Source organism: Gambusia affinis, linkage group LG09, assembly GCF_019740435.1.
Source record: "Gambusia affinis linkage group LG09, SWU_Gaff_1.0, whole genome shotgun sequence".
NCBI lineage: Eukaryota > Metazoa > Chordata > Actinopteri > Cyprinodontiformes > Poeciliidae > Gambusia > Gambusia affinis.
Genome location: NC_057876.1, coordinates 29,417,375 through 29,444,777, shown reverse-complemented (window position 1 = coordinate 29,444,777; position 27,403 = coordinate 29,417,375). Strand labels below are relative to the sequence as shown.

The 27,403-nt window shown below is 38.5% G+C and overlaps 2 long non-coding RNA genes across 2 annotated transcripts; both read right to left on the bottom strand.

Annotated features, from left to right (window-relative positions):
• Nucleotides 1–17,865: 17,865 nt before the first annotated feature.
• On the bottom strand, nucleotides 17,866–22,939 carry LOC122837010. Its single transcript, XR_006371678.1, has 4 exons — nucleotides 22,901–22,939; nucleotides 22,568–22,825; nucleotides 20,114–20,209; nucleotides 17,866–18,771 (listed from the first exon to the last, which is right to left on the bottom strand). It is a non-coding gene; the product is annotated as an uncharacterized LOC122837010 (long non-coding RNA).
• Nucleotides 22,940–22,953: 14 nt separating this feature from the next.
• LOC122837009 lies at nucleotides 22,954–25,450 on the bottom strand. Its single transcript, XR_006371677.1, has 3 exons — nucleotides 25,249–25,450; nucleotides 24,553–24,709; nucleotides 22,954–22,992 (listed from the first exon to the last, which is right to left on the bottom strand). It is a non-coding gene; the product is annotated as an uncharacterized LOC122837009 (long non-coding RNA).
• Between the last annotated feature and the right edge of the window lie 1,953 nt (nucleotides 25,451–27,403).

Below are 27,403 nucleotides of genomic sequence, written 5' to 3'. Positions count from 1 at the left end.
CTTTCAGCAAGAAACTTTTTTAGGCAAAAATGAAAAAGTGCAGATTGTTTCACTTATAAAAGTTTGGCCTGCTGAATAAATCCCATAATAAATTAAAGGAAGCTCAATTCTTTCCATTTGCATGATTTATTGTTTTTCTCTTTCTACAAAAACTGGATGATAAAGTCGTCAGTTTGGTGTTTTTCTTCTGAAGGATCATTTTGTTTACAGAGACTAAATAATTCATTTTATTTGTTGTTTAGTTATTTTGGATATTTAAAATATCTTCCAGTTCCTGCCTTAAATGTTCACAAGAAATTAAAGTTTATTGACCTTTGAGAATGAGTTCTTGCATTACATTATCTTACTAGAAAATGGTCTCAAAACAACAATATTATCATTTATCATAATTTATGGGATTATTTATCGTCCAGCAGCATTTGCTACTGTAAGGCCAAAAAGACATTTTTCCATAATATAGACCACAAATCCACTAAAGTAGAGAAAAATACTTGGTAAGATTTAGTGTTTTTGCAGTGAAGACCTGAGTTTAGTACTTAGTAAAAATTATTTAAGTCTGACCTCTGAAATGAAGTCTGGAGGAGAGTCTGCCAGCGTCAGGCTGATGGCAGCAGAGGGGAAGTAGAGCAGAACAGCAGCTAATTTCAGGAGCTTCCTGGGGGATTTGCAGGGCCTGGAGTTTCACTAAGGTTTCCTCCACCACCGAGCCAGCAGGTACCTGAAACAAAGCCAAGACCTTCCTTCATGAACCACATTTTATCTCAAAGGTCCTGGCTTTTCACGGAGGGAACGCGCCAAGGGAAGAGCAGAACCGCAGAAAATATCAAAGAAAATGACCAGCAGGATCACAATGTAGGTCTTCACTCCGAAATACAGTCAGAGAATGATTGGGTTGAGACATTAGTGGACCTACTGCCAGCAGAACCAGGACCAGTATGGATCCAGTATGTAGAATGGGACCAGTATGGATCCGGTATGTAGAATGGGACCAGTATGGATCCGGTATGTAGAATGGGACTAGTATGGATCCGGTATGTAGAATGGGACCAGTATGGATCCGGTACGTAGAATGGGACCAGTATGGATCCGGTATGTAGAATGGGACCAGTATGGATCCGGTAGAATGGGACTAGTATGGATCCGGTATGTAGAATGGGACCAGTATGGATCCGGTATGTAGAATGGGACCAGTATGGATCCGGTATGTAGAATGGGACCAGTATGGATCCGGTATGTAGAATGGGACTAGTATGGATCCGGTATGTAGAATGGGACCAGTATGGATCCGGTATGTAGAATGGGACCAGTATGGATCCGGTACGTAGAATGGGACCAGTATGGATCCAGTACGTAGAATGGGACCAGTATGGATCCGGTATGTAGAATGGGACCAGTATGGATCCGGTACGTAGAATGGGACCAGTATGGATCCAGTACATAGAATGGGACCAGTATGGATCCGGTATGTAGAATGGGACCAGTATGGATCCGGTATGTATAATGGGACCAGTATGGATCCGATATATAGAATGGGACCAGTATGGATCCGGTATGTAGAATGGGACCAGTATGGATCCAGTACATAGAATGGGACCAGTATGGATCCGGTATGTAGAATGGGACCAGTATGGGACCAGTATTCGGGACGTGAACTAGAGGCCATAAATGGAGAAGCAGTATTCAGGTTTTCTCTTCTTCAAATCTGGAACAAACTTCCAGAAAACTGGAGAAAACTGAAACACTGAGTTCCTTTAAATCTAGGCCAGTGGTTCCTGACCCGGGTTCTACCGAACCGTAGGGGTTTGAGGAGTCGGTCTCAGGGGTTCGGTGGATCCTCTGCCTCGGAGGTGAAGCCTGTTTAAAGTCGTGACGACGCCCCGCTTGGCCATCGCTTGATGATGATCAGGTTACATCGATCATTGAGTCGGTGCTGCGGGAAGTTAGAGCCCGCAGTATTCAACGGCTGTGTATGTCGTGTGGTTTCTGTCTTAATATCTGAATCCATACTAAATACGTCAAGCAAAAAAAGAAGAGAAGGAACAGACTTTGCTGTGAAGGTGACATGAGAGCAGCTCTTGCCAAGGTGAAGCCACGGCTTTCTGAACGGGTCTCCCTAAAACAACAGAGACTCACTGATTTGCAGGTGTCATTTGGGCAACACTTTGTTCTGTGGATTCAAAACGACAAAAAACTAATACAGTTAAAATAAAAATAATAAATGATTAAAAATGTTAAATTCTTGAGATAAAATCCAAATTTATTTTTAATTAGTAAAATAGTAAAAAAATATTTTTGGGGGCTGAAATCCATTTATGGGGCCTAAATATTTTTGGGGGCCAGAATAAAGTTATACAGTAGTTTGTTGAGTTCAGGCACTGTGTTGGTTTTGTTCTTTGAGCAAAGTGACGATCATCGGCTCATTTTGTGCACCATTAAAAAACATATATCTGTCTTGAATGAGAAAAAAAACAATCATTTTTCATTTATCACTGAAGAAGAGTTCAGTGAATGAAACCGGAGGGTTCGGTACCTCAAAGAACCACTGATGTAGACTAAACCAGGAGCCTACTAGAGTTTCTGTTGAAACTGAAGAAATCAACATATTTGATGAGTAAAGATGATTTTAACAATGATACTCAGCAGAATATAATGTCTTTTAGTGGTTTTCACAACTGCAGACTGTATGATGTGTTTATGTTTTTATGATGTGCAAATAAAGTTGATTGACTGAGTGACTGATAAAGCAAAGTAATTTCCATGGAAACAAACTGCCTGTATTAGCTAGCGTAAGTTCAGCAAAACGACAAGCATCCTGTTAGAAAAAAGCATAAGGAGGACAGAATGGCCTTAAGCTCCAAAACTTGGTTCCCCAACACAACTTTGGGAACTGCTGGTGTCATTTCTACCTCATACCTTCAAAACATTATAGGACTGAATGGTTGTTTTTCACTATAATGGAGCTGACCCAATCAAGGAAATGACCTTTAACAGAAAAAAGAGAAAATAAAAAGACAAAAACAGTCAAAGACAACTCTGAAGTTTGGGCCATTTCACAACACATAATGACTGTAAGTTAGCTCTTCCCTTGGCGCTAGGTAACAGTCTGGGCTTGGCTGAGGTTGCTAGGTAACGGTCTGGGCTTGGCTGAGGTTGCTAGGTAACGGTCTGGGCTTCTGATTTGAAATGTTACATTCTGGAGATGTCAAACAGATCATTTTCCAAGTACCAAAAAACATGAACTTATTGTCAGAAACCCAAATGGGAATACAAAAACATGCTAACTTATACAATTCAGTTACTTCAATCATATTTGAACAATATTGCTATTCTGAACCGTAGAAAACATTTTCTTAATTTATTTGATGAAAATATTTCTAGGGAAAAAACAGAAACTGAAAATATTTAGCATCTGTGATCACAGAAATATTTGACCCCAACTCATTTTTCCATGAGTCGATGCTGAGTTATAGCTCTTAATGTGATTAAGGACTCACACTGACTCAGAAGAACGAAACATAAATAGTTCCCTGGGTAGAAAGTCATGAGGAGCTCTTTGATATTTGTATTGGAGGGAATTTAAAAGAGCTTATAGCTAATCTATTTAATCAGTCCCTCATGCCATTCCAAGGCATACTTCATTTTATTTGCAACAGGAGAATAACTCCTGGTGAACTCCTCATGAACAATAAAATGAATGCAATCCAAATCCATTTCCCCTCATTATTCTCTTTAAAACTTTCTAACTTTAATGTCCTTCATTTCTGCTTCATCACATCACCATCATAAAAACAACAAACTGAAAATAAACGTGATCCTGAAACTTTTAGCTGGATTTCTGGTCCAATCACATGGCTGAACTCCTCATCAACGCTCAGTCAGCAGCCATGTTTCCATCCTACTGTCAACCAAAATATGAGCGAACTTTTCAAACCTCAGAAAAACAAAAATTAAGTCAAATGTAAATTAGTCTTGTTTCCATCCACTGGTTTGGAGCGAATTAACAAGAACAAGCAAAGTGTGTTCATCCTGGAATAAACAGGAAGTAGATGTTGCTAGCTAGCATGAACAACACATCAGGTAAGCTTTAATTGTTTTGTCCTGTTGGCTGTTAAGAGAAAGAAATATTACCTCATTAACGTTTTTTGAGAAAAGCCAGAAACAGCCTCATCCAAACACAAAAATGTTTTTTGCAAAATTTAGGAAGTTATTTGAAACACATTTATCAATTGAGTTCTAATGTAGCAGATGTTCCCATCTGAAAAGGTTCTGTGCCTTACCAGAGGCACAAGACAGAAAGTTTCAGTCAAATCTTCCAGCATGGAGGGAACGGCTCATCAACATCAGATGACTTTACGTTCTGCTTCACTTGTTGACCAGTAAACGAAGCGCCTAATTCACATTTTTGTTCTTTTGCAACATTTTAAAAGTTTGCTCAAAATTCACAACAACTGGATGAAATCATATCTACAGAGTATTTCTGCAGATCAAAACCATTAATTGGACTAATCGTGATGAATCGATTATTGAAATAATTGTCAACTATTTTTAAATTTGTTTCATCTGAAACTTGCCAAGTGAATGTTTTAGCTTCACCCTGTTCAAATTTACTAAAGGAATGCTGTTATTGCATTTTAGGGAATAACTTGTTTATTTTTTTATTAAAAGGCACAATTTTTTCATCCAATTAGATTAATCTTCTGAATAATTGATTGATTGCTAACTAAATGAACAGGAGTCTGTTTTGTAGCTTCAGAGGCACATAAAGATCCGACTTTCTGCTTTTCTTTGCTGATTCTGAGTAAATATGGATTTCTGATGACCGTCAGTTTCATTCATTCCTGACGGTTTCTGGTGTTTCTCTGTAGGTGCGGCTGCCTGGCTGACTCACTGATTACTCATTCCTCTCACGTGAAGCTAATTACCATCAACAGGTTGTGGGAGCTGCTCTGCTTTTCACTCATCACCACTTCATCAGCTCACTTTATGGAGTCTTGTTATCTGTTTGGGTTTCAGTCTCCATTAAAGCAGCTTTCTGGTCACCTTGGAGGCAGATGGCAGCCATTTTTGGCCCCTGGACTGCATTCAATATAATCTAAATTTATTCCTCCTAGCACAGGTGGTTCATGCAGATGGAGACTTTTTATTTTTAATGGGGGCAACATTATTACCAGATCTTGCAATAGAAAATGTTGGTTGCAGCTCAAAGCATTCTTGTATTGCCTTGTGAGGAATGGCAGCTGGATGGAATGATAAAAGCTACTTTTACCAAAACTTAGCTTTATACGTTTCAATAAAAGTTACCTAAATCTTGTTTCTATTGCTTGGAAATGATAAAAACTGATTTATTATTTCTTCTAAAGAGACAAACCTGAAAAACTCTCTTTCTGACAATTCATTCTGATTTGACATGTGGCATAAAGTTAGAGATAAAACTTGAAAACTGAACTTCTTAGATGTTCTCCATGCATCCTGACTGAACTGGAAAGGTTTCAGAAAACCTGCAGGTATAAAAATGACAGAAGCACCCCACACTTTTCAGATTTTAATTGTAAACAACTTAGTATGAATAATTTCAGTTGCACAGCTACTTTGAGTCAGTCTGACCTAAAATCTACATGAATAAAGTGAAGTTTGTTGTGTAACGTGATGCAACATCAGAAAGTTTAAGGGGTGTGAAAACTTTTGTGTGTCAGTGTAAAACCCAACAGATTTCAAATTGAAAAAAAAATCTAATCAAATTTTATTTGTATAGCACATTTCAGCATCAAGGCATCTCAAAGTGCTTTACATCAAATCAAACACAGAAACACAATGAAACAGAGAATCAATAATCAAAACACATCATTAAATCAGATTCCATCAATAAATTTGTAATTGATTATGTTTCTAATAAAACTCTAATCAAGTGGGTTTTTAGTTGAGATTTAAAGGAAGTCAGTGTTTCAGCTGTTTTACAGTTTCCTGGAAGTTTGTTCCAGATTTGTGGTGCATAGATGCTGAATGCTGCTTCTCCTCGTTTGGTTCTGGTTCTGGGGATGCAGAGCAGAACCAGAACCAGAACCTGAGAGGTTCTGGAAGGTTGATACAACAGCAGCAAATCTTTAATGTATTGTGGTGCTAAACCATTCAGTGATTTATAAACTAACAGTATTTTAAAGTCTATTCTTTGAGCGACAGGGAGCCAGTGGAGGGACTTTAAAACTGGTGTTATGTGCTCTATCTTCCTGGTTTTAGTCAGCTGCAGCTGTTTGATTGATTTGTTGGACAGACCTGTGAAGACGCCGTTACAATAATCAATACGACTGAAGATAAACACATGGATGAGTTTCTCTAGATCTGGCTGAGACATTAGTCCTTTAATCCTGGAAATTTTAGAGGCTTTCGAGTCCAAGCAGAGCTTCAATTTAATCTCAATCTGGTTGGAAAATAGTTCACTTTGCTGAATGAAAACATACGCTAACATTAAGGCGCAAACACACACACACACACACACACACACACACACACACACACACACACACACACACCCCTACACATGCACGCAAAGAGGATTCTTAGAGGCGGTTAAATAATGCCATATGTTTCCCCAAAAAGGATATTTCTCTCCTGCTGCTTCTCATGTTGTGCTTGATTGATGGCGTAATTTACCAAAATATCACGCGTACACACACACACACACACACACACACACACACACACACACACACACACACACACACACAACAGCAACACACAAAGCAAACAGTAACACACACACACCCAAATCAGTTGATGGTGCTGTTTCAGGATTATTTTGTCCAGGTAGCTTAAGGCTAAACTAGTTATCTTGCATCCACATTTGCAGTTTAGTGGAAGGAAAAACTCTCGCTTCATTTCAAACCTCCTTCTCCTGTCTTCTTCTTCTCCTACTCCCAAAGCGCTGGAAGCCCTTAGTAAGGCCCGGCAGCACTCTGTGGAGTATTTTCTGTTTGGTTGTGTACTGAACACATCACACATAATGAGTGAGCCGCCATGTGTTCCTGTGATTTAGGGTTCAGTAACAATAACTCATTAACCTCTAACCTCTGTGATTAAACGACTGATTGAGCAGCACACCATCTGCACAGCTGACCCCGAGAGCAGCAGCAAAGCCCTGAGCTATTCACCGCCGACTCCACTTATCTGCAGCAAACCGCTCTGAACCAGCATACAGGGTGGAATTATGCTAATAATGTAGCAATAAAGCTTTTAATCCAGCAGGAAACTGAAATTCCAGGAAGTGCTGGTCATGTCAGCGTGAAACTGCTTAACATCAGGATAAAGTCTGAAACGACACAATTACACATCCAACTGCGATCCAACACCAAGGCTTTAACAAAACATAGTTCAATAAAAAAACAGGTAAATTAAAGAAAACTGTTCAAATTGAAGCTGAAACCACAAATCAGATTAATCACAATCAATCATGATTAATCTGAAATAAAAGTTTGAAACTATCATCAATAATGCGTGTCAAGATAAATTTTGCTGGACGATAAATGACCTCAGAAGTTATTGCGATAAATAATAATGTTGTTTTGAGTCATTTTTTGAAAGACAGTCTTGATCACAGAGACTTTGTAATTCAACTTATTTGTGGTTTATTTATTTTGGATATTTAAAATGTCTTCCAGTTGCGGTGTTAAATACAATTAATATAACTAGTCTGTAAAAGAACTTGAACAAATAATATCTAAAAGAAACAATGAGAAAAAATCTGTCAAAATTTAAACAATAAAAATCTCCTAAAATAATGTAAAAAAGAAAATCTGAAAAATAAAGAAATTTGTAAAAGAATTTAAAAAAAAGTAAAATCTAAAAAATTGAAAAAAGATCTCCATAAATTAAAATAATAAAAATCTGAAAAGAAAATGAAATTGTAGAAGAATTTGAAAAAATAAAATGTGAAACCATTTAGTCTCAAAAATAAAATGTATCTAAAAAAGTAAAAATAAAATCTGACATTTAAAAAAAACATGAATGGATTGAATATTTCTAAAACAAAAAATTTCAATAAATAGCAGACAACATAAATGTAGATTCAACTATTGGATACACATCACAACTTACTCTCAAAACATTTTTAAACCATTTTATTCAAATTTCAGTTTGAAACATGTTCTTTGTTTGCCCCAATACTAAAACAAATTTCTTTCCAGAAAAGATAACAAACATTTTTGAAAGTAAAATTTCAAAAAGGCATCGTTTGTCCACTCAATAAACAAAAGAGAGCAAAACAACAAGAAACACATAAAACCCTTAAATAATGTTTATGTTGAAACAGCAACATGGCTGAATGTGTGTGAGCTTTTTCTAACAGTGGACATTTTAATTCAGGCCAAAAGATGCAATGATGCAAAACCTGGAGGGTCACAGAAATGGCAGCCAATAAGCCATTCACACAACCAATTATCATAAATATGTTTTGTTATCATTAACTTCAAAATACCCAAAATAACTCAGTTATTATGTGTAAATCAGCCTGCTTCATGTTGAGTTAATTAAAGTGAAAATTAATTAATTCTACATTTGTGGGTTAAACTGTAGGAAAATATGTGGGACAATGAAAAAACATGCAGTGGTTCAGTCCAGAGGTTAACCTCTTCCTTTTCCTCCCCAACAAGAAAAGGTCAGAGGTCATGATACAAATGAAGGAGTGTAGGAAAGAGGAATGAAAGGAGAAATAACAAAAAGATGTAAGTAAGGAGGCCGGACTGATTGGAGCCCAGATGTCTAATAAGGTCCATTTATAACCCAGAGACAAGTGAGTGGCTCACTTTCTCTGCAATGTTTTAACGTTAAGTCTAATCTGTCCAAAACAAGTCGTCACAATAGTTTGTATGAATTATCTACATTGAAAGCCTGATTGTTTTCAGCTTTTTCTACTTCAACACTTTTTCTTCTTTCCGTTAGCCTATCTTCTCTGCTGATCCACCATAACAAGGCATTCCTTCCTGCTGTGTTTTACTTCAAGCTATGGAGGCGACGCTAAAGCAGTAACAGAGACCGGCTCTGTTTCTGTAAGGTGCGGGTGTGTGTTTTCACTGATATGACAGTGATGCAGAAATAAGCTCAGAAATGTGTGTGTGCGCTTAGCGGGGGGTGGGGGGGTAAATTCCTCTCCGCCATTTAAACCCGCCTCGCTCTGCCCTGACGGCCAATCAAAACAGGAGTAAATCACTGCAGGATGTAACAGCGGTGCCAAAGAAAAGGAACAGTTTGTGAATTTAAATGTTTTCTGGACATTTTTGGGCTCGGAGATTGATGGAAAATATTATTTAGTTTTTATTTAGCAGCAAGAGATCAAATTAGTTAATTGAAAAAATGGACATCAAACCTTTTTTAGATTTTCTGTTGTCAGGCATCATTTTACTGTAAAGTCCAACCGATACCAAGTCAGAAAACATGAAATGGTTCTGGGACGAAAGCATGTTTTCCTCATGACTATTTTAGTGATGGAGTATTCTATTGATTGTTCTATTGATTATTCTGATGATTAATGGTATCAGCTGCACCAAGCTTTGAGTGTTTTGATTTTTTGCCATAGCTAACCATAGCTAACCACTTTTCTCTGTTAGTTTAAACCCGAGTCAAGACCCGCCCGCTCAGGTGACAACACGTATGGAGGCCTGTAGCGGCCAAAATGCTTCAGACACTCACTGATACACATTACTGAACTGGACATGGCCAAGCCGCTACAGCTACACATTGAGTTCTACTCCATAAGCTAATCTGAGAGATTCTGCATTTTTCTTTATTGGTTAAATTCTGCAATTATGTCTTCTTCTGCATCGTAGAAATCACTACTTCAGTCTAAAAAGTAAAGACATCTTCTGGGTTTTAGCACATAAATAAGTTCTGCATTCATTAGATTCAACAGATATTTAAATCCTACTATTAATCTCAAAAATTTACATCATATATTCATCAATATGCTCATTAGGGTAGTGGAGTGATGACATCAAATATGGAAAACTGAAAAACTAAGTACACCAAATCTCCATCATTTTTAGAGAGTATACTTTCTTTTTTTAATGACTGTATATGGAAGCTGAACAAAGTGAAGTTTTTATGTTTCACATTATAGAGCAGAGCTGCTGAGACAGGAAAGAGATTGTTTCTTTGGGACCTAAATTACCAGAGACCCGGTCTGCTGAGACGGAACCGACCCGTGAAACCCAAATCATTTCAGTCCCACCTTTTAACGTCAGAACCGGTTACCAAATCATAGCACATACGTTCATGACTGATGCACTTCAATATTCTATTACATATATTACGACTTATAGGTAAATAAAAAACCCAAAATAATTGAGTCCTACCAGGTCTTGACTTACTTTATTAACTTTATTTATCCCTTCCTTTAACTATTACCAACACAGGCCTGACAATAATCTTAACCAAAGCTTGATACACAACATGTTTCTAAAAACAGGATCTGTCACAGTCCCCATAAGGTCCATTATTCTTCATTTCCTCAGCATGCAACATAAACAAGTATGCACACACACACAGTAAAAATTTAATTAGACGTGTATTGATGATTTTAACAATGGATCTTGAGAAAATGTGAAGATATACGGTCTTCAATTAAAATGTGATTAATTAAGGGCCCTGAAATAAACTTTAATTTCATTTTAATCGAGTCCCAGCACTAATAGTAGTACGTCTGGAACACTAGCTGGCTCAGAAAGCAGCAGGTCATGCTAATCAGAACTATGAAATACTGTTCTGACACCATAAATGGGTCCAAACACACAATCTGGTTTCCATTTTAACATCTTAAACGTCTATGCCTAAATGATTCTAGTTTTTGATTGATGCTTAATGGAGTGAATGTGAGGCTGACTCGATTTGGAGACGCTGTGGTCCTGACATCAAAGCTGCGGTCCTGCTGGTACCGGGCAGCACCAGCGCACCAGGAGGCTCCCACGCATGCAACACGCTGCGCTCCACGCTGCGAGCTTATCTCTGATCCATCGCCCTTCCTGGAGTTTCAATCTGATCAAAGTTTCAATCCAGCAGTAATGGAAAGCACCTGCATTCATTCAGGTATTTAGACTAAAACAATGAGGAGATGTGGATGAACGGATGAGAAAAAAACAGGAGAATGAAAGAATGAATGAACATTATATCTTTCAGAAGTAGTATTCAGGACAGAATCACTGAAGATCAAATAAAAAGGTCAAATGACGAGATGGAGGTGAAGATAAGGACTGAGGAGAAAATGGCTGAAAAGGTTCATTTCTGCTCAGGAATTAAACAAAACCAAACAGAATTTACTGGAGCAGAACTGCAAAAATTTCAAAAACGGAAAAATGTACCTGCGACAGACTGGCGACCTGTCCAGGGTGACCCCGCCTCTCGCCCAGAACGTAGCTGGAGAGGAACCAGCAACCCTCCCGACCCCATTAGGGACAAGGGTGAACAGAAAATGGATGGATGGATGGCAAAAATGTACAGTTCCAAATAAATGTGAAAGAATACAAATATTTCACAAATGAACATAAATAACTAGATGCAGAGAAAATACAACTATTGATGAAGAAGTCTGGTCCAGTAATGGCTGACTTTGGTTTTTATTAACTCATCTATTTAGGCTACTGTATCAATACCAGAAAGTAGTGTTTGGTTCTCTGTTGGAGCAAAACTCCAACAGAGCCAAAATCCACCCACATTACAGACAAGATTGCATTGAAGCTGCACTCAGCTGAGTAAAGATGTTTTTCCTACTGATAGTCCAGAAAACCCAGTTCGATTGTGAACTAAACTATGACATTTGTCCTATTTTCTGCCAAAGTAAAAAAAAAACCCTCTGAGCAATCTGTTCCCCTCCCGGACTGTGGGGGCACTGCAACAAGAACCACTGCAGGAAACAACACAAACTACTCTGAAGACACCGAGCGCAACTTCCTTCTTCACCAGATGGAAACTAAATGAAGGTTAGCGGTTGGAGGATTTCTCTTTAGTCTTTGGCTAAAGACCAGGAGTTATTTCTGCTGTTAGCGCTAGGCTAGCATGTTAGCTTTGGTTGTATTTTTGGTGGGGTTTCTGGTTCGCTTGGCGTTCACATTTAAATCAAGCCAGAGTTCACTTCAATCAACCCTGTCAAGACCAAAGAACCAAACCGAAAACTTTTATCATCCAGTTTTGGTAGAAAAAGAGAAACAACAAATTATGCAAATGGAAATTATTGATCTTGTTTCAAGTTATCAGGCAATTAATTGATTTATTGCAACACGCCTATGCACTGATAGCAGATTTCTGGCCGATCACAGGTTGCCAATCTTTAAAAAGCCAAACCTGCCGTTTCTAATTTTGGTTGTTACTAACTTTCCTTATCTGAAATGTCGCTAAATACAGCAAAAAATTCACTGAGTTGGTAACAGTGAGGTGACTATTGTTAACTGCAAATGTAAATATCCAAAATAAATAAACAAATCAATAGGAACAACAAATAAAATTAATTATTTGGACTCTCAACAAAGCTGCACTTCAAAAAGAGATTTAGTTGAGATCAAAGCACCAAACTGAAGACGTTTATCCTCCAGTTTTAGGTAGAAAATCAATAAATGATGCAATTGGAAATGATTGAGCTTATTTTGATTTGTCATGTGATTAAATTAATTATTTATTATTGTGACAGGTTGATACTGATGACAACACACCAACAGACTTGGTTAGCAGCTATTCTGGGTCAGGGTCCAGTTGGTTCTGCAACAAGGAGCTGAGAAGTCAAAGTATTTGAGAGAAAAAGACAGAACGCAGAAAGTTTCCTCTGGTTTCCTTTCCCAGGATATTAATGAGGAAATGACACACACACACTTGTAAAGAGAAAAAGAAAGAAAGAGAGGAAGAAGCAGGAGGGAGTGAGGTATGTACGTTTTTGTGATTAATCCCGCATTGAGTTGATTCCGCTGGGATTTCCATCAAAAGAAGGATTTAATTGGCGTTCTGTCCCAAAACGCTAACCTTCCTCCCCCCAACAAGCCGCTTTCGCTCCACCATCCTGCTGGTGGTTGGGGGGTTACCCCTGGAACACACACACACACACACACACACACACACACACACACACACACACACACACACTCTGAGAATTACTTTCAGATGTGCAAGGAAAGCAAAGGAAGGTGAGTTTGCCCCATCCAGTTGCACATTCTTATATAAAACACGTTTTATTGCCAACATAGTTTTTTCTGTCCTAAATATCAACACTTTCAGTTTTGATACTAGGCTTTATAATAACGTTATTGCATTAAACAATAAAACTGTTGTTTTCAGAGTAAAATAACAAAAATGGCATAAGAAGAAAATATTCTCAAAGGTCAGTAAATTTTAAATTCTAATGAACATTTAACTCTGGAACTGGAGGACATTTTAAATATCCAAAATAAAAACGCAAAACAACAGAAACAACAAATAAAATTAATTCTGAAGTTTCTGTAAAAATTGTCCTTAAAAAAAATGTATTGAGACCAAAACATCCAGTTTTTAATTTTACTGTTGACCTTTTTTCTCAGAATTTTGACTTTAAGAATTCTATAAAAATTTATTATTCTAACTTTTTTCTCCTCTTAATTCTGGGTTTCTGTGTTGACTTTGGTGAACTGCGATACCAAGGCGAGCGTGTTCGTTCTCTAGTTTTATTTTAAATTCTACTTTTTTCTCTCCTTTTGTTGAAAAAAAAAAAAACGACCACTAAAAGGGACTGGAACTGGTCCATTGTATTGCATTTTTTGTCAGAATTATATTGTTACAGAACTTCCCCCAGTGCATCAGCCTGGCAGGCGCCAGACTTTACCCCGCCAGGCTAAGTATTGTTTATCTATAATAATTATGTTATAAACTAGTAACAGTGATAAAAAAAGACGGATTAAAGAGTCTTTTTGATTAAATCATTGAAAGTTATTTTCAAATTTCCACAAAAACACACAAGTTTTCTGGTGGAAACCCAATAAGTGTATATGTACAGTAAGAATTATATATTACAATTTGTTTGATTGGCTTTAATAAAATATTAGAAAAAAAATACAGGTTTTTATGTCTTTATGACCTGCAGGCTGTACCTGATTGACCCCCAGAGACGGTTTGGGCATTTTCTGGGAGATTTATTTGCTTTTTTATGGGTAAAACTGCCAGCTGAGAATGTTCCTGCCACATGTGGTGAAGGTGTTTGGTTGCTCTGCTGCGGCGGCGGCGGTCGGACCGGAGCCCAGAGACTCATCCAACATCCTGCAGAGAAGCGCTGGGCTTCCCCAGTAAAAATGAGGAATAGTTTCATCTCACCATTTGTTATTTCACCAACCAGTTAGCTAAATCATCGACTGGACCGGACCGGTACCATGCGGCTGAGGAGCCCACTCCCATCCGTCAGAGAAAATTAACAACGCCAGCAAAAATTTATTGACCTTGCATGCGTACAGTCAAAGGTGGAAGTTACCTATCAGGTTTCTGCTGCATAAATATAACGGAGCAGAGAGCAAAATGCTCCTTCAGCGCAACAAAATGACTTTTTAACCTTTAAACATGTAAAGAAGTTGATGGTGAAAATCGATGCGTCTCCAAAAACAACTCATCAAAATCTGGACCAGTTTACAGCATCCGGCGAAAAGCAATCAGGTACATTCAAATAAAACATCTGACTTCTTTCTGTCGTTTTTTCATGGAGTTCTGACTTTGAACTCAGAAATTTGACTTTTGTCTCAGATTTTTTTTTCTAAGCATTTTGACATTTTTCTGCCACTTTTGTCTCAGATTTCTTAGGGTTTTTGTTCATAATTCAGATATTTTTCTCAGAATTCTGACATTGTACTTGGTATTCTGACTTCTTCCCTCTTAATTATAACTTTTCTTCTAAAACTTTTAACTTGATTTGAGAATTTTGAAATTTTTCACAGAATTTTGACTTAAATTTCAAAATTCTGATTTTTCTCTCTGATTCTTTAGTTGTCTTTCTCATAATTTTGACTTTTTTCTTAGAAATCTGACTAAGAATTCTGGCATTTTTTTTCCTCTTAATTCTGACTTTAAACTTAAAATTTTAACTTTGGACCGCTGAGCAGCAGTCTGGTCCTGGTTCAGCCCGGGTAATCTAGAGGTTCTGACTCCACCCTGTGCCACTCCTTGTGAAATTCCCCCAAATCTTTTTAAAGGATTCTCCTTGGACCAAAGTTATCCATCTTGCAGATGGACCTATTCCTATCACACCTTTTCCATCCACTCAACTTTCAATGAATATTCTCTCTTTATATATAATTTCATATTCTAATTTTTCAGATGACTTACATGAGGACGTTTTGCATTTCTCTTGTAAACCAGTATTTTATGTTTAGATGTAATCTATTCACTCACCTAATCGCCTACTCTCAGAGTACAGTTTCTCTGGTGTTCAGGTGTAAAAATATCAACAAACATAAACCACTAAAATAAATATTTTATAAAGAAATATGAATTTAGCTGTCTAAGACTGTTCCTGGGGTAGCATTGGCATGTTAGCATACAGCAATAAAGCGCGTTTTCTGCTAAAGTCTCCTCGTAAAAGATCGATTCAACAAATTGTTCGGCTACTAACTAAATATCATATTTAAATTTTAAAAGTCTGTAGTGTCCAAACGCTAATAGCTGCTGTTACTGACCTGTGATACGAAGTTTAGATGAGACACACGCCGAAGGCTGTCCTCTTCTTCTACGGCTGTCCTCTTCTTCTACGGCTGTCCTCTGCACCGCCAGGGCGAGAGGCGCCCTCTGGCGGCAGAAACAAGTTCATGGTTTATTCATTTACTTGATTCAAACCCTCTGCAGTGACAGAAGTTGGATTTCAAAACCAGGACCTGTACCAAATAAAGAGCAACTCTGTCATCCAGATAACAGACAGAAATTTTCCACTTGTTCATTTTAAAACCAGCAGTTAATTAACTCTTTAAATTTATTTACAGCAGTGTTTAGCTTATATTTACGTCTGACTTTTGTTTCTGTGTTAAAACAATCTAAATGCAAATTGTGGGAATGTATTATTCATTCCATTGTTTCTACATTATTCTGTGTATTTATTGTTGCTGTATTCTCTGAGCCTCCTGTTCCGTTTTCAACATTTATCCTTCAGGTTCCCATCGGGATTGACTGATTTTGGAACCCCCACACACACACACACACACACACACACACATCTAATAAAGCATATATAATTAAACAATTGCTTTAATAAAATTCTGCAAATGTGGTGCCAAAGCATGTTTTGCTGCATTTTAATAACTTGTAGAATGTTTGCTTTTAAAACATCAGCTTCCATTTATTTTATTTTTTTTCCCTCCCCTCCCTGGTCTTTTTGTGGGCTCTGGTGTCCCTTATTTGAAAGTGGGCTGACAGGAAAGGGGGAAGAAGAGGGGGGAAGACATGTGGTAAATGTTGCTGGGTCCGGGAATCAAACACCTGACGCCTGCATCGTGCTATCCCCTACGCCACTACAGCACACCCCAGCTTCCATTTAGTTTTATCATCATGTATTTTGTTTTAAAACCTTCATCAGATTAAGACTGCAAACACAAAACGATGAATTTAGCGTCTATGGAAGCGTTTCTCATTCTGCATCATGTTTACAGCTGAAACAAACCAAAACTCATTATTGTTGGTTTTATTTAAAGTAAACACAGCCTGGAAACATATTCTTCTTCCTGTTTATGATCACAGTGTAAATATTAACCCAACTAGAGGAAACTTGATCTATAGTCCTGCTTATTAAATGTCTCTTTCTGTTCTTGAAGTGAGAACAAACATTTATTGTTTTCTTTACAAAAGCCAATTAAATGTATAAGCAGCAAAGAATGACAAGAGAGATGTAAATTAAATGTTGCATGAGCAGATCTCTGCAGCATATAAATAACAGTTTTTTTTTCACCTTATGTCACATAATCTAAATCAATGTTAGGGAATAATTAAAACTTTTTAAGTTTTACAATATCTTGGCTGGCATTCATAGTGGGGACTGAACCCCTGTGTTACATCAAGCACTATAGCTAATATTAGCTGGCATTTTGTCGGTGGACATAAATACAGTATAGTAATATTCTATTCACAAAATATAAAGAGTCCATCTTTCTTGTGAAACGTTTTCCCTCCGATATCTCACGTCAATATTCCATCGTTCTGAACAAAAATATCTGGCATTGTTGAGGCTTCTGCTACATTCAATAGTAGCCACACAGGCACACCCACTAGAAGGAAACAAACGCACCCAGCACAACGCTTTCATTCTATTGGCTGAGAGGTTGCTAGGTGACTCTGCCAAAATGGCAGTTCCATGTTTTGTAAGCGAGCAGAGAGTCCGAGCAGAGACTAAGTGTGAGCTCAAGGAGAAGTTTAAGAAGAAAGACATGAAAATGAAAATGTGTACTCTTGGATTATGACTGATTGTTACAGTTTTATGCTTTGAGGCTTGTTGTGTATTTTGTGGTTATTAATAAGTGTTCATCTGGACTCAACTAATTTCCTAATTTAAACACCTGATTTACTAATGATCAATCAATTGGTGTGTGGGTCACCTTTTTAGGATTTTCAACTGAAACACACCAAATTCTGCAGCTCATCTACATGTTACGGTTGTCAAACTCCAGCTAGCATAAATGATCTGACCGTTCGTTACGTCTTGTATTTGTTTATGAAAACCTTTTCTGATTTTATTATCTAGTTTATGTAGTGTTGACAATCAGTAGCAAAGCACTGGGTCTCTTTATATTTTATATAGCAGCACACATACATTTAAGATTTAGCATGTTATGTTGACAACTTGACAGATAAAACCAATGCTACTTGGCTAGCAATTTTTTGGATGGTTGCAATGTGCCTATTCTGGCAGAAAAAAATAGACTTGGAAACATGATCTCTTCGTTCAATACTTCCATCCCTCATTTCTGGTCCAATGAAGTAGTTATAAAGAGTCAATAGAAAGACCTGCACTATCTGCCCAGTAGGTGGCAGTATGTGGAGGGACAGAAAAAGGTTTGAGGATGCTAATGTGTGTTAAGCTAACTGGTTTGCTTGTGGTGTCATTAAGAAAATGATTTGTTCTGAGTGACTGCAGGTAACCTTCGTCATCTTCCTCATCTTCAGAAACCTCTCACACAATAGCAACCCCCGTGGTTCGTATTTTACAGCTAACTGCTGTTTTGTGCAAACAGCAATGCCAACATGCGATGCGCAGGAACATTTTATAGAACTCTGTGCGCACAAACACTCACAGCCACACAGGCAAACACACAATAATAGTCCATAAAAGCCTTTTAGGATGCTCAGGAGAGCCCAGCTTTAAGACCTGCTTCCTGTTTTCTCCCTAACACTTAACATTTCAGGACTATTGCTCTCTCTCTATGTGTGTGTAGCGTGAGTTTCCTCCAATATAGAGCACAATTAACGAGCTCTGCTCCTTGGTAGCTGCCAGCCTGACTGGAATGGTTTGAGTTAAGAGGAAAAACGGTGTGAAAACAAAGCAAGTCCAAGAGCTGACAGCAGGAGCCAAACTACTGAATAAGCATCATTTCCACCACAGTAACACGCTGTATTTAATGCAACACTTGCGCTACAATGTAAATCCTTTCTTTCATTGAATACTCTGATTTGGTAACTTTCAGAGCAGGAAAAACCCGCCGGGCTCTTGTTGCTGTTGGTTCATGATTCAGTCAGACTTTTGATGCGTCTTCTGCCTTGTTCTGGAAACATGGCCGACGGGTCAGCGAGGAAAGAGGAAGAAGAAATGTCCTGATGACCGGTGAGGAGACACAACACAAGGTTAGAGTTTTAACTGAGCTCCAGAGTGATTCATGACATTTTCATCATTAGTTATCATAAGAGACTATTCAGCCACAGCTCATGATCATTTACTGTAACATGTTGGTTAAATCAACAGTCAGGTGTTATTAGGTTTACTCTCAGGGTGGCCTGAGAAATGAGTGAACTTTGCAAACTAATAGTAAAATGTAACAAATGATAATGTTTCCAGTAAGTTCAACTAAAGTCATGTCACTCAGTCAAATCAATCCAAAAAAATACTTTTGTGTAAATATGGCAAGTAAAGCCCATAATTATCATAACCAAAACTAAAATGAAAGAAGACGCCGACATAAATGAGTAAAAACTATTCCTACGTCTCACCTCATTCCCACCAGGCCTGGGTTTAATCCAACTCCATTCCGCTTTAACCCGACTCCAGTCCATTTTAACCTAACTCCATTCCACTTTAACCTGACTCCATTCCATTTTAACCTGACTCCATTCCACTTTAACCTGACTCCATTCCATTTTAACCTGACTCCATTCCACTTTAACCTGACTCCATTCCACTTTAACCTGACTCCATTTCACTTTAACCTGACTCCATTCCATTTTAACCTGACTCCATTCCACTTTAACCTGACTCCATTCCACTTTAACCTGACTCCATTCCACTTTAACCTGACTCCATTCCATTTTAACCTGACTCCATTCCACTTTAACCTGACTCCATTCCACTTTAACCTGACTCCAGTCCATTTTAACCTGACTCCATTCCACTTTAACCTGACTCCATTCCACTTTAACCTGACTCCAGTCCATTTTAACCTGACTCCATTCCACTTTAACCTGACTCCATTCCACTTTAACCTGACTCCATTCCATTTTAACCTGACTCCATTCCACTTTAACCTGACTCCATTCCATTTTAACCTGACTCCATTCCATTTTAACCTGACTCCATTCCACTTTAACCTGACTCCATTCCATTTTAACCTGACTCCATTCCACTTTAACCTGACTCCATTCCACTTTAACCTGACTCCATTCCATTTTAACCTGACTCCATTCCACTTTAACCTGACTCCAGTCCACTTTAACCTGACTCCATTCCACTTTAACCTGACTCCATTCTGCTTTAATCTGACTCCATTCCTACAGCGCAGGGCATTCTGGGTAAATACAACCAACACAAATGTGCTAGCCTAATGCTAGCAGGAGAAATGGATTGTGGTCTTTAGCTAGAAACAAAAGAAAAATGTTCCAACCGCTAAAATCTAACGCTTCTCCATTTTTATTTCCATTTGGTGAAGAAGGAAGTTGCGCTCACTGTCTGCTTCAGAGGTTTTGGTTCTTGATGCAGCGCCCCCACAGGCAAGGAGGGGAACAAGTTGCTCAGAGGGTTTGGTTGGTTTGACCGCAGCAGCTGGAAGTGGAACAAATGTTGAAGTTTTGGTCCCAATAGAACCGAATCTACCAGATTATCAGATGGAAAACATCCTAAATGTGTTCTGTGTGTCCGTCACATAAAGTCCAATAGAATACTTTGTAGAGTAACAAAAAGTTTAAAGGGTAGAACTAGTTTTTCAAAGTGAACTAGATGTCAAATCCAAACATTTAGAAGACGAGGTCAGTCTTGCAGCCAAACAGAACCTCAGATCAGGTTCTCCCATCTATGGAGAGAAAAAAACATGCAGATAACGGTTCAAATAATGGCAAATAATGCAAAATGCAGAGTAGTAGGAGAAGAAAGTGACTTAAAGGGTCAGCCTCCAGGTGACCTTTGGAGTCTGGTGGAGTTTCATAAACCTTCATCATTCCTTCTTCTCTCTGTGTTTCCTCCTGTTTCTCTCTCTGACCTCTGACCTCCATCATGTGATGACTCTCAGAAAACCCAGCAGTGTTTAAACACAGAGGCTGCCTGGCTGGCCTTCAGTAGCTCTTCAGCTTGGGGCCATGAATGAAACCGCCGGCCACATAATGACGCCAAGGAATGTAATCTTCCACTAAATCCTCTCCTATAAATTCACTTAAACAATACGTGACGTGTTTTTAGCATCGGGGCATTATCTGTTTTTCTGAGCTGCTCCTGTTGCCAAATGGAAGAAGAAAGCGGCGCATGGGGACGCGCTGTTTGGCTAACCGCTGTTTGTTTGTCTTTCTAGGCACCGTCCTCGGCTCTAAATGATTTATTTGACTGCTTCACAGCGTTCAGCTCCGGTTTCTGGAGGCTCGGCCAACATAAACCTTGTCACAACTCTGAATTCCTGACTGAACTACAGCTTCCAGGCAGAGCAGCACCGGATCAGCGCCGCATAAATACACGACAAAAAACGAGCCCAGAGCGGCCAAAGCTTCGCCTGTTTACTTGTACACTTTGCTGAATCATCTGAGTGCATGTAGCGACAGTGGAGAGGAAAAACTACCACCAGTAGTAATCCTCCAAAAGTTATGAAACTTGACACATCTGTTGTAAAAAAGCACATATATTAATGTAACATCTGTCTCTGTGATAAAGTGGAGTAAACTGGGATTTAAATAAAATCAGACCAGCAGCGATGTTTGAGTTTGAGCAGTCCTTTAAAAAGTCCAGAGACATTTTAAAGAAATTTCTGTTTTGTGCTGCTGGTAAGGCAGAGACCCACCAGTAGATGGCAGCGTTTGGTTTGTGAGCCCTTATTCATCTGGTGTCTTTCTATTTCCTCTTTAGCTCGTCAATTTTTTCTCTGAAAAATGTAAAACTACCTGAAGTGAAGGTAAAAACTTATTTTTTTGCAAAATTGAGGAAATTATTTCACATTTTTCTGTTTCCACCAACTTTTTCTAATGCAATACTTTGAAATATGCATAAAAACATCGATATAAACACGGCTAATGAAATAAAATTAATTTATGGTGATGCTGCAGGAGTGAGAACCAACTAATAATTAGGTACACATTAAATTACTTAATATACATTAAGTTTGCATTTGAAGACATATTTAATAAATTGGCAAATAAATAAAACGTATTTAAAAATTTCAGATTTATTTATATGGTACATGTAATTCGTGATTTAGTAAAATACCTAATAAATTAATATTCTAGAAAGCAAAAAATAAACATTTATTTCATGGTATATGTAATTAATAATGTTTTTAATGATTTTGTCCCTTTTGGCCCTCCGTACACAGAGATGCGGCTCATCCTTAATCACTAGACAACGGTGATAAACCCATCACTCTCAGATTATAAAATTATAGCTCGTGTTTATGCCGATGGCTTAAACAGTAGATTATTATGATTATTAATGAATGCCAATCAGCGTTTTTAAAGGGAAGAAATATCCATCACCACATATGACTGATTATCGTAGCTTTATTGATCGTGACAGTTTCATTTTATTTCTGGATTTCTTTGAGGCTTTTGGCTCACTGAAACGCTGCTTTATAATAAAAACCTTAAAATATTTTGACTTTGGGGAGAAATTTTGTAATATAATCAGATTATTTTATAGCGATATAAGTAGCTCCGTTTCCATGGGAACCAGTTTGACCCCTAGTTTCCTTATGGAAAGAGGAATCAGGCAGGGCTGCCCAGTTTCACTTAAATTATTTATATTAAACTATGAAGAGACATTAAAAATTATTGTAAAATTAAATATTGTCTTTTGGATTTTTTTCATGAACAATTTAAACTGTATTACATTTGAAATCTGTTTACACACAAAAAAAAGTAACTGCCAGTATTTCTGCTTTTCCTTTGTTTTAAATTTTGCTGTTTTGATTCATTTTCCTACTGTTACCTGTTAGTCTTTAGTATCAGCTCCATGCTTTGTTTCTTTTCTTCCTGAATATGTTGCAATGTTCTTTGTACCTCAACCAGTGTTTCATACTGTTTGTTGAATAAACAAAGACGTTCAGACTGATCAGGCTGACTGTGCTCCATTGTTCAGGTCTGGATCCTTAACTCTCTGTGACTGATTGCTTCTTGCTCCAGATTTACAGGTAATCCTTCAGATTATCTTTTATTTTCTCAACCTGAACACAGGAAGTCAGGAACCCTGCAGCCAGAAACACACGTTAAAAAGACGTTTACTCGGGCGTGCTGAGGTGGCGTAGCGGATGGCGCGACCCACGTTTGGAGGCCGTCGCGGGTTCGACTCCCGGACCCGACGATATTTGCCGCATGTCTTCCCCCTTTCCTGTCAGCCTGCTTTCATAAGGGACACTAGAACCAGAAAATACCCCGTGGAGGGGTAAAAAAAAAAAAAGACATTTACTCATTTATTGAACAATTTCTCCTTGAAGAAGCATAAAGTTGAGTTGAAGAAGTTCCTGAACTGATTCCTGCGGGCCTCTTGCCATGGCAGCTGATTAGCACAAGTGACACTGTACTTAGCTAACAGGAAGCGTGTGTGTGTGTGTGTGTGTGTGTGTGTGTGTCTGTGAGAGAGAGAGAGAGAGAGAGAGAGAGAAAAAGAGAGAGAGAGAGAGAGACGGCCACGCACGTGACCACGTAGAATGGGCATCAGCCAATGAAAAGAGGCCCCTGTGGTAAGGTCCGTTTCCTCATTAAGTGTCGCGGAGATGCTACAAGCTAGCAGCTAACCGGGACCAGACTGGTTCTGGTTCCTCCTCAGGCTAACCGCTAACTTACAAACCTAAACGTTTTAACTCAGAGACTCAAGCTGAGTGTGAAATGAAAGCAGAGTAAATATTCAGGCCAAATCAACTCCGCAGACTCTCCAGTTTTAAAACTATGGAGAAAAATGAAGCGGTTGTCATAACATCTGCAGAAGGAAACATGTTTCTAAATGATTCTGGCTGCTCTTATCACACGCTGCTGTTTACCGTGATGTCAGGATGAAGAGCAGACTGCATGGAGATATGAAACATGTTTCCGGACGTTAATAAACTGAAAACATCATTCTTCCCAGTATAAACTGGTTTCTCCCCTTTAGTGCGTACTTCTGCCCCGCGTCCTCCTTTTCTGTGCCTTTCTATTAAATTTATATTAGTGTAATTTTCCAGCTCACATCATTTTATTGGGTTGTATCTGGCTCTAAGTGAAACCATCGTTTTTTTTATCACTGCATGACGTAAAGTTTAAACAAGTTTGAAAACTGGAACTATGATTAATTCTGGCTCACAGACGGTTTTTATACATTTTCCAGACAGAGAAGAACAAAATAAACATGTGTAACATTACAACGTCACTGTTTTAAACACTCTGTTGAGAGACGTTTTTTCTGCATAATTAGGCAACTTCTTATGATTTCTGCTGCTTTTTGGCTCGTTTAAAAGAAAATATGTTCATCGCAGATTGTTATTGCAACCAGAAAATCCTGCTGTCCACAAAAAAATCAAGAGATCTGATCAGATCTGCTGTTTGCTCAGTTTTAATTTCAGAAATTGTACGTAGTTTGTTGTCCTTAACGCACAAATATACAAACAGTTTTATGAAATGATGATACTCCATTGCACATTCCTTAGAATGTGCATAATATTTCATATCGGGCTGAAACAACCAGATTAATCTGTTACTTAAATACGTATAAACTAAATTACTAATCAGCTAACTGTTAACTGGCAGGAGTTCATGAATAAATATGTAGTTAGAAAACTAAATATGTAGTTAGCAGGACCTCTATTTAATTAATAAATATTTAGCTGACAGGCTAACTAAAATATTTAGTTTAAACTGTCACGATCCGTGTTTTTCTGTGTGTTTATTTGGAGTTTTCTGAGTCTCCGTGTTGTCTCCAGGTGTGTCTCGTTCCCTGATTACCTCCCGTGTATTTAGTGTCTGTTGAAGTCAGTCGAGTGTCACAGGTTAGTGGAGCCGGTCCGTCTCTTCTGTCCAATGTTCGACCTGTTTCCACCAGTGCTGAGTTCTGGCTTTCCGCTCTGCTGTGCCGCCGGGTTTTGGACCTTTGTTGGACGGCCTGTTATTTGGATCATTTTGTCATTAAATATCCTCATGTCCCTTTGCCTGGGTCTGCTGCGTCCTGCCTCACCTCCTCACGCCGCAATTCATGACAGAAATGGGACTTTTATAAATGAATTGAAATGAACTAACAGAAAATCACAGAAATTTTGAGATTAATCTCAGAAAGATTTCAGAAGAAACTTGTAAATTTTCAAAGCTCGTAAAGTAGAATTTTTTTTACCTTGTAAATTTTCTGACATTTAAAAGCTGAAATGAGACGCAGCTGGAATAGAAATGTGAATAAAGGAGAACGTTTCTGCCAAAACTCAATTCTAAAAAAAAAAAACTAAATTGGACTTTTTTGAGCTTCCAAAATTTGCAAAAATATAAAAATACAATTAGATTAGAATGAAAGATACAAAATTTGTTGACTTTTGTACATTTTGAATTTTATAGTTTTGATACAATAATTGTAAACTTTCGATCTCAGAAATTTACAGGTTTTTTTCTAGAAAATTTCTGAGATTAATCTTCAAATTTCTGAGTTTTTCTCACATTTTTAACCTCTTGAATTCAGAGTTGTCCTGTTTTTGTATTCGTGGCCCACAGTGATGTTCTCTTGCTTTAACCGGCTGGGGGAACATGAGCAGCTGCTGCTGGTTCAGATTTCATCTCTAATCTTCAGATCTGCCACGTCTGTTCCTGATCTACGTTCCTCTTTCTGCCCCCATGAGATCAACAGCAAAATGTTACAAATCTGATTTCGCTCGCGTAAACCTCACATTCTGTCCACTTGCATTTGTCTTTTAACTGCCATGTAACCGAATCTGAGTACAAACAACATGAAACCAACAGAAAGACCAGCAAACGTCTCAGTTTGAAGATGTTCAAACCCCAAAACACCAGGGATCCAATGGTGCTGAATACAAATTCACACCACACTTTTCAGATTTTTAAAGACCTCTGACACGTTTCCTTTTACTTCACAGTCTTTACCGCTCTCTGTCACAATCCAAGCTTTTTATCGATAATTGTGGATTAAATTTTAGTTTGAAATAAATGAAATCCTCCCTGCTGGTGAGGTGACATGTCCTGTTTTATCCTGTTTTCTCTTCACGCCGTTATTTTTAAGTTTTAAGCAGTTATGAGGAAGAAACTTGGAACTGCTGCCGGCCAGGTCACCCAGCAGGCCGTTGCTAAGCAACCAAAGAAAGTTTGTTGGTTGATTCCATCAAGCTAGCTCAGCTAGCTGTGAGCGGCTAAAGCCGTTCCTCTGCCTACATTTCACCGATATTAAATATTGAACGAATTATCTATGGATATCGATTAATTATTGATTGATTTTCCAGCTTTACTCTCGCCTGATAAACATTTAACAGATGCAACATGTTAAAGATTTTAATCAGAATCTTTTCTGCTCCCTGATTTTGACCTTCAAAGAAAAATGATCAATCAGCCGCTGGAGGAACCGGAGCTGGACGGACCCGACCCGAACTGGACCCGACCCGAACTGGACCCAGTTACAGACACAGCAGGAGCGTAAACCCAGGCTGATGTCACAGTTCTGATCGGGAACTGAGCGGTCCAATTGGGGGTGCAGCCCGGTCCGATCCGACCGGAGTAACGCTTCATGACGGAGCGGACCGGACCGGAACCTCCTGGTTCTGTTGGACCGTTGATGAATCCCTGCAGAGCGGCTCAGAAGAATCTCAGCTCTGCTCTTCTTTCCTCCCCAAATATCACAAAAACAAACATGGAGAATAATCTGTAAGATTAAAGACAAAATAATATTTTTGTCTGTGAATCACAGCGTGACTCACCTGGATTTTTGATCCGGTCTCCGTCTTTTCCTCGGCAGCAGGTTTGTGTTTCTGCTCCGTAGTTTGTTTGTCTAAATGCCTCCAGTGTTTCCTTGGTTACCAAACGTTTCCGTCTCCAAGGAAACGAAAAGTTTTAGCTGCTGCTGGGAAACGATCAGAGGGCGAAGAGAGAAGCTGATCCCCGAGAAACACGGTTCTGATAGAGGCGCTGGTCGGGTCGGGTCCTGGGCCTGACCCGGTCCGAGATTCGACCCGGTCCGAGATTCGACCCAACCCGGGTCTCTGAGGTTCGATGCGCCTTTACTGGATTCTTCTTCTTCTCTGCTTGTTTGTTTGTTTTGCAGAGATGAGAATCAGAATCAGAGAATCAGAAAGGGGGCGGGGTCATAAAGGGGGCGGGGTCAAACAGAAGGAGGATCGAGGGAAACAGCAGCAGGTCAAAGGTCAGGAAGTTTCACCTGAATGTTTAAAACTCAGGTGATTAAAGTTAAAACTGCAGCGATTTAAAGTTTTACTCTTCCTGTCACTAGATGATGAGATGTTTTTGCTATAGATATTAATGTTGTTTTGAGATCATTATTATGTTATGATGAAAATATAATAATGCAGAAACACTGGGAACCATTTTCAATATCCAGAATGAAACAATAAATAAAATAAATGATAAAGTCTCTGTTAACAAAATCATCCTTCAGATAAAGGTTTAGTTGAGACCAAAACTCAGACTGAAGTTTTCATCGTCCAGTTTCAGTTAATTGACTCAAACAGAAACGACGGAGTTTATTTTAATGAACCTGATTTAATCTCTGCTACGCTGCAGCTAGCATTATGTGTCATAAATGCTAAGGCTAGTTAGCACAGATGACAGCGGATTAACAGTCTTCCTGTAG